The sequence below is a fragment of the Bubalus bubalis genome, chromosome 15 (assembly GCF_019923935.1).
Source record: "Bubalus bubalis isolate 160015118507 breed Murrah chromosome 15, NDDB_SH_1, whole genome shotgun sequence".
NCBI classification, from domain to species: Eukaryota; Metazoa; Chordata; class Mammalia; order Artiodactyla; family Bovidae; genus Bubalus; species Bubalus bubalis.
The window spans coordinates 72,324,744-72,332,293 of record NC_059171.1 but is presented as its reverse complement, the minus strand read 5'-3'; the positions used below and the strand labels follow the sequence as shown (position 1 = coordinate 72,332,293).

The following is a 7,550-nucleotide window of genomic DNA, read 5'->3' as shown; positions in this document are numbered from 1 at the left end:
ACAATAACCTGGTGAAATAGGTATTCATCACTAATATTATAACATCAATGGTAGTTGTTATTGTATTAGTCTCAGCATCTGTATCGTAAGCGATAGAACTGTTAGTATGACAGGAGTGATCATATATCTGACAGGCCCAGAAGAGAGCTATATATGCTTGTATTCTCATACGATTATTAAAAGTACTCACTTGGAAGCTCAAAACAGTTTTGGCGATGACACATTATATGACCCCTCAGTCATTAGCACAGATTCAAATAAGGCTCAGAGAGGCCACAAGGGATATTCAGATCACACAGCTGATGAATGGACAAGCTCTGATATGAACAGAGGTCCTCTCATTCTAAATACCATTTATTCTCAACCATCACAAGCAGGACAAATTGCTTTGTGAGAATAAAGAAGCCCACAGATAGGGAGGTGCTTTATAAACTGAGGTGATGTGCACCGCTTGGACAATGTGCAGTTACTAATAATCCATCGTCCATCGGTCCTTGCCAAGGACTCATATCAGGAGGAGTCAATCATAGAAGCAGCAGCCCAGAGGAGGCTGAGAAGCCACAGTGCATGTGACCAAGAGGGAAGAAACTCTGCTCGCACATCAGCAAAGAAAAATCCCTTCAACAAAGTAAAGCCATGAAACAGGCTGGATGACACCGTGTCTGACGCTGAGAAAGCGAAAGAAAAAAGAAGGGCCAGCACTTTTCCTGGTGAGACACATAATACCTCTGTTCATGGGATGCAGTGGAACGTGGCATCTGGTGAAAGGAGGAGAAGGAGACATGGCATTTGTCCCAAAGAGAGATGAACCCATGCCAAGGACAGCAACTACCTCTCCAGTGGAAAAAGTGTCACCTTAGGAGTGTTAATTACCTCCCAGGCTGAGCAGAGTCCTGTCACGGCGAGGATAGAGAAGAAAGCTGGTTGGTGGTCATTGCCTTTTTCAACCCTAACAGACATTCTGTAGCTCTTCATTTTTTCCCAGTTCTATTGAGAAATAATTGACATAACATTACTGGGAAAGTTTCAGGTGCACAGTACAATGGTTTGATTTACGTAGATTGTAAAATGATTACCGAGATAAGTTTAGTTAACATCCATCGTCTCATAGAGATACAATGAAAGAAAAAAAATAAAGCATAACTATTTCTTGTAATTAGAATTAGGCAAATCAATTATGATGTAGACAATATTAATTAAGATTTACCTGCTTAAAGTTACAATGATAACATGTGAAAAATATTAACTAAATTCTCATCTGTTCGTACGGTTCTGTCAAATAAAGTAATTCTAGTCCTTTAAAAAGGCTTCTGCTTTCCCTGGTGTGACTCTGTCCTGTGCAGTTGCTCCTTTGAACAGTAGTCTTTTAATTCCATCCGACTTCTCTCCCATGTAAATGCATGCTGCCAACCCATGGAGGAGTCAATGGACATGGATTTGAGCCGTTTGAGGCCCCAGAACTGTCTTTCTGGTTGTGAACTAAAGGCTGACAGAGATTATCCCTTCAAGGTGGATAATGATGAAAATGAGCACCAGTTATCTTTAAGAACGGTCAGTTTAGGGGCTGGAGCAAAGGATGGATTACACATTGTTGAAGCAGAGGTGATGGATTATGAAGGCGGTCCAACTAAAGTAACACTGGCAACTTTGAAAATGTCTGTACAGCCAACGGTTTCTCTTGGGGGCTTTGAAATTACACGACCTGTGGCTTTACGGTTGAAGTGTGGTTCAGGGCCTGTGCATATCAGTGGACAGCACTTAGTAGCTGTGGAGGAAGATGCAGGGTCAGAAGACAAAGAGCAGGAGGATGTGAAACTCCTAAGTATATCTGGAAAGCGTTCTGCCCCTAGAAGTGGTAGCAAGGTTCCCCAGAAAAAAAGTAAAGCTTGCTGCTGCTGATGAAGATGACGATGATGATGATGATGAAGATGATGACAATTTTGATGAGGAAGTTGAAGAAAAACTCCAGTAAAGAAATCTGTAAGAGATACTCCAGCCAAAAATGCACAAAAATCGAATCAGAATGGAAAAGACTCAAAACTGTCAACACCAAGATCAAAAGGTCAAGAATCCTTCAAAAAACAGGAAAAAACACCTACAACACCGAAAGGACCTAGTTCTGTCCTTAAGACATTAAAGCAAAAATGCAAGCAAGTATAGAAAAACACATTGAACAATCCTGGGCACTGCTGGTAAATTAAGACCAAAGATGGGGAGAGGAAAAGGAGAGACACACATAGTCCAAACTGTACATCATCAACAATCCAGACTGAAGTCTTCTAGTTGAATCTCAGTCCCCTTTGCTGATTGGCCACCCACCCACGCCTCCTTCCAGGCTGGAAGCAATCAACTGATCTCCTAGAACACTTTGACTGCTGTGATTCAGTGAACCTTACACTTTGCTTTCTATTTGTGCAATTGCCTCACCTCTGACCATGTATTTCCCTAGCTGTGCAATAAATATTTGAATCAAAAAAAAAAAAGGGGGGGCTTCCTTGGTGGCTCAGCAGTCAAGAATCCACCTGCCAATGCAGGAGATGCGGGTTTGATCCCTGAGTTGGAAAGATTTCCTGGAGGAGAAATGGCAACCCACTCCGATAATACACTTGCCTGAGAAATTCCACAGACAGAGGAGCCTGTCAGGCAACAGTCCTTGGGCTCACAAAGAGACGGACACAGCTCAGCAACTAAACAACAGCAACAGTCTTTTAAAATATTCTCCTTGTGATAAGAACTCCTGGGATCCACTCTTTTAACAGCTTTCTTAACATACAGCAGTGCTAACTGTAGCCATCATGCTATATATGATGCCATTAGTACTCATTTGTCTTATAACTGATGTAGCTTTTCATTTGAAGTTGAGGTAGGAAAGAGAAAGCTAAGTATGGCTGAGCACTTGCTTTAAGCCAGGCATGCTCACTTGACAAATATTTTCAGAGCTCCTCATGTGTTTCTCGAAGCAGATTTAGACATTTCATTGTGCAAAACAGATAAAGAGCCCTGCCCTCAAAAGAGCTTCAATTATGGAGGGAGAGGCACACAATTTACAATAAATGCAATAAATCGGTACCTTCTGTGTCTTATTCACCTTTGCTACTTCATTATTTTGTATAATGCCCTAAGTACATGTAAGACGAACACAAGGATGAATGAATGATTAAAATCTAGACAGGTAAAATTTGGCCCTACAGTTTCCTGAGGGGACATTCTGGAAAGAAAAAAAGAATAATTTGAACAAAAATTAGGCATCTTGTTATTCTACTTCAACAGGAAGGGTAGCAGATTTCTGTGGACATGCATTTGCATATCTTTTTCTTAAATAGGCTGTCCAATTTACATACATTTGTATGTTCCATTCAAAGAAACTTACTGTCAGTATGTAAATTACTCAGCACATTAAATTCTCCTTTTCTTCTTATCATTTTTTCTCATTTTTGCTGTTTCCTCTTCATACTTAAATATGCATACTTTGTGCAAATTTCCTCCATATTTCTATAGTGCCTTTCAATGGCATATATTATTTTAAATAAAATTAGATAATTATATATGCATTATGTGTATATGTATAATATACATTCTGAGCTTTCATTTTTTTTTGTTTATTTTGGGGGGCCACTCCCTACAGCATGTGGGATCTTAGTTCCTGGATCAAGGATTGAACTCGTACCCTCAGCAGTGAAAGTGTGGCGTCTTAACCACTGGACTATCAGGGAATTCTCTTGAACCTTTACTAATCAAGGAAGCTACATCCCTACAATTTAGTATTAAAATATTTAATTTTATATCCACCTCTCTTTCAAACACCAAGTTTTATATAATGAGAACCCCAAGTCAAGATTTCCTGACCCAGCTCTGCCACTAACTAGCTGTGTTACCTAAGGGAAATAACCACATCTCTATGAATCTCTACTTCTTCATTCAAATGGAAAGGTTGGGGTTCTAAGACACACAAGCACACATCCTAGGGTCAATCCATTTTCAGATTCATCTTACACGATGCTGCTTGAGTGTGGGATTCCAAACTGCCCATGGTGGCCTAACATTTATGTGTTAATTGTTTTGATACATCCTCTAGAGAACTGTGAGGGTCTCAGAGTGCTAAACTAAGAATATTACTTTAGATATGATGTTTGGTGGGCAATGCACATCACTGGAACTGAAAGAATAACTGGTAGTCAAGACCCCTCCCATCGAGCAACTGTGCTCCATTAAAAGAGATCACTGAGTCCAGGGATGCTTGCTTCTTGGAAGAAAGGCTATGACCAACCTAGACAGCATATGAAAAAGCAGAGACATTACTTTGTCCACAAAAGTCCATCTAGTCAAGGCTATGGTTTTTTTCCAGTGGTCATGTATGAATGTGAGAGTTGGACTATAAAGAAAGCTGAGTGCCAAAGAATTGATGTTTTTGAACTGTGGTGTTGGAGAAGATTCTTGAGAGTCCCTTGGACTGCACAGAAATCCAACCAGTCAAACCTAAAGGAAATCAATCCTGGATATTCATTGGAAAGACTGATGCTGAAGCTGAAACTCCAATACTTTGGCCACCTGATGCAAAGAACTGACTCTTTGGAAAAGACCTGATGCTAGGAAAGATTGAAGGCAGGAAGAGAAGGTGATGACAGAGAATGAGATGGTTGGATGGCATCACCGACTCAATGGACATGGGTTTGAGCAAGCTCCAGGAGTTGGTGATGGACAGGGAAGCCCGGTGTGTTGCAGTTGATGGGGTCACAAAGAGTTGGACACAACTGAGCAGCTGAACTGAACTGAACTACGAGGAAATTCTGACTCTTCTGAATCATTCAGAGTCAGAGAGATGGGCAGTTTGTGACCTCAGACAGATACTATAACATCTCCAAGATCCAATTTTTTCATCTATAAAATAGGAAAATTAAATCTATAAAGCAGTAAAATTTAATGTGAAAATACACATAAAGTAGGGTTGGGCACATAGAAGGTATTCACTACATTTTAACTTTCCCTCTAGTTTTAAAATTTTTTGTTTTGTTAATTCTCTCTGAAAAAAATATTGCCTCCATTGAGCCATAGAAACTGTGCTTTCAATGAATTACATCAATTCAATGAATTATATTTTTAGTGGCATAGACAGATAGTACTTACCAGCCCCTGATTGCAGACTAACTTCTGACTCTTTTTCTTCTTCTTCTTTTTTTTTTTTTTACATTTCTTTTGTAGCTTCTCAAGAGAAAAACAGCAATTTAATTTTATTTAGTTCCAGCCTTTCAAAGTGTGCAGGACTCAGGGTGAATGGAGTGATTTTCATTCTCATCTGATGCAACGGAGATTATTAAATGCATGTAAGACTTTAACTGTTTCCTTCCGTTTTTCTTTCACTGAAGATTTCCTCAAAGCTCCTATCCATCAGGGCTGACACTGAAGGTCATGAGATAATTATGACCCTCATGTGAGGCAGACAACTTGTACCCTGAGCTGTAGTCTTCTGATCTGTAAGGCAGGGGTAATAGTAGCTACCCAGAGTGTATGAAATGGCAACCCACTCCAGTGTTCTTGCCTGGAGAATCCCAGGGATGGGAGAGCCTGGTGGGCTGCCGTCTATGTGGTCACACAGAGTCGGACACGACTGAAGCGACTTAGTAGCAGCAGCAGCAGCAGTGTATGATGAAGATTAAACATGACAATGCGCTGAGGGTGCTTAGCATAATGCTTGGCCCAATGTTTGGAATTATTTTGGTGATGATGATGAAGTTTGCCTGATATCCATAACCACCACAGGCAAAGGCTTCTTTTATCCTGCAGGCATCCCACAAGCATCTTTCTACAGTTCGCCCATTTTAAAATCCTGCGTGTTAGGGTGTAAAGACTGACTCCTACTGAAAAGTGAGAAAATCCCTCATTATAAACTTCACAAGTGAAAGTTAAAAACAACCTTTTCAGTAGGACACAGGAAAGGCTCCACAGAGAATCCCACACCCTCTGTTCCCCAAATAGAAGCTCCACCCAGGTTGGAGGGCTGGCCCCAGATCAGCAGTCAAGCAGGGTACATAGTGGCTATGTGACCAAGTCCAAGTTTGCTCTGCTTACCACACAACAGGACAATGAATCTGAGACAAGGAGTCAAAGCAAGGAATAGGACTTTATTCAGAAAGCCTTCTGACCAAGAAGATGGCAGACTAATATCTCAAAATAACCATCTTACCCGGGTCTGGATGCCAGGTTCTTTTGTAAATCAGAGATAGGGGGCCGTGAGGAAGCAAAGTAAAAGGCCATTTAATCTTGCAAATGTCTCCCAGAATGGCAAGCCTCAGACAGGGGTATGTGTTCATTTCTTCCTTCCTGCCATCTACAGGGTTCTGAACAAAGACACTCTGACAGCCAGGCAGAGGGGCAGGATGCTCTGAGGCCGGCCATTATGCATAATTAGAATAACAAAAGCAACAGAAAGCAAGCCAAAGAAACAGTTACAACATGGAGTCAGTTGATTTCTCCTTGCAACAGAAAGGAGAAATCCAGAAACACAGAAACCAGCTGTGCTGGTTTTCTGCGTATGCGCGTGTTCAGTTGTGTCTGACTCTTTGCAACCCCATGACTGTCCCACCAGACTCCTCAGTCCATGGGGTATTCCAGGTAAGAATACTGGACTGGGTTACCATTTCCTTCTCCAGGGGATCTTCCCTTCTCCGGGATTGAACCCTCATCTCTTTCATCTCCTGCATTGGCAGGTGGGTTCTTTACCAGCTGAGCCAAGCTTGTTAAAAAAAAAAAGAAAAAAGTAAATAAGCTAAAATAGTAGGTTGATCCTTTGTTTTTTTTTTCTTGCAAAAAAAATTGTTTTAGTCCAAATAATAAGAGTCAGTAGCCGGCTCTAATCTTTCCTAGTTTTAAATGAACAGTCACAAAAAGCAAATACTGTATCACATTGAACTTGAATTTTGAGTTCAATATATATCTCACACACTTCTTCATTTCATGTGCAATGCAGCAATGCATGATTTCACTGTGATCTGAATGTTTACTAACTTTGAGTCTGAAGTCTAGTATCTTTTAATCTGCTATTTTTATGTCAAACATATTTAAGGATCAAATAAAACATATCACTTATGGAAGCCTTGTTCTCTCTCTGCTCTTTTTCCTGTCTCCTCTGATTTCCTAGATAGCCTTTGTCAGTTTGTATTAAAATGGTTGTCTCAAAGGCTGTCTGCATAATTCAAATGAAGTAAATTGCAGACAGGTTTTTACCAATTAGCTGTGTGACTACAAGCTAGTTATCTGAACTTCCTCAAGTCTGGGCTTCTTAATCTGTAAAATGGGCATAATTAGAACTACTCAATTCCCAGGTCCTGATAAGGGGTCAGAAATGTGATACAAATGTAATTTGTGTAACATACACATGTAAGCAAAGGCTGTAAATTGACTTGGGATAAATACCTAGAAGCTATATTTTTGGTCCAAAGGACATGTATATGATTAAGATTTTTGATATACATTAGCAAATTATTTTCCAAAAACCTTGAAGTAAATATGTGACTATATGAGAATGTCTGTTTTTTCTCCCAAATCAATGCCAA

General features: G+C 40.2%; 1 pseudogene; it reads left to right on the top strand.

Annotated features, from left to right (window-relative positions):
• Positions 1 to 1,413: 1,413 nt before the first annotated feature.
• Positions 1,414 to 2,123, top strand: LOC102388947 (annotated as a pseudogene).
• The last annotated feature ends 5,427 nt before the right edge of the window (positions 2,124 to 7,550 follow it).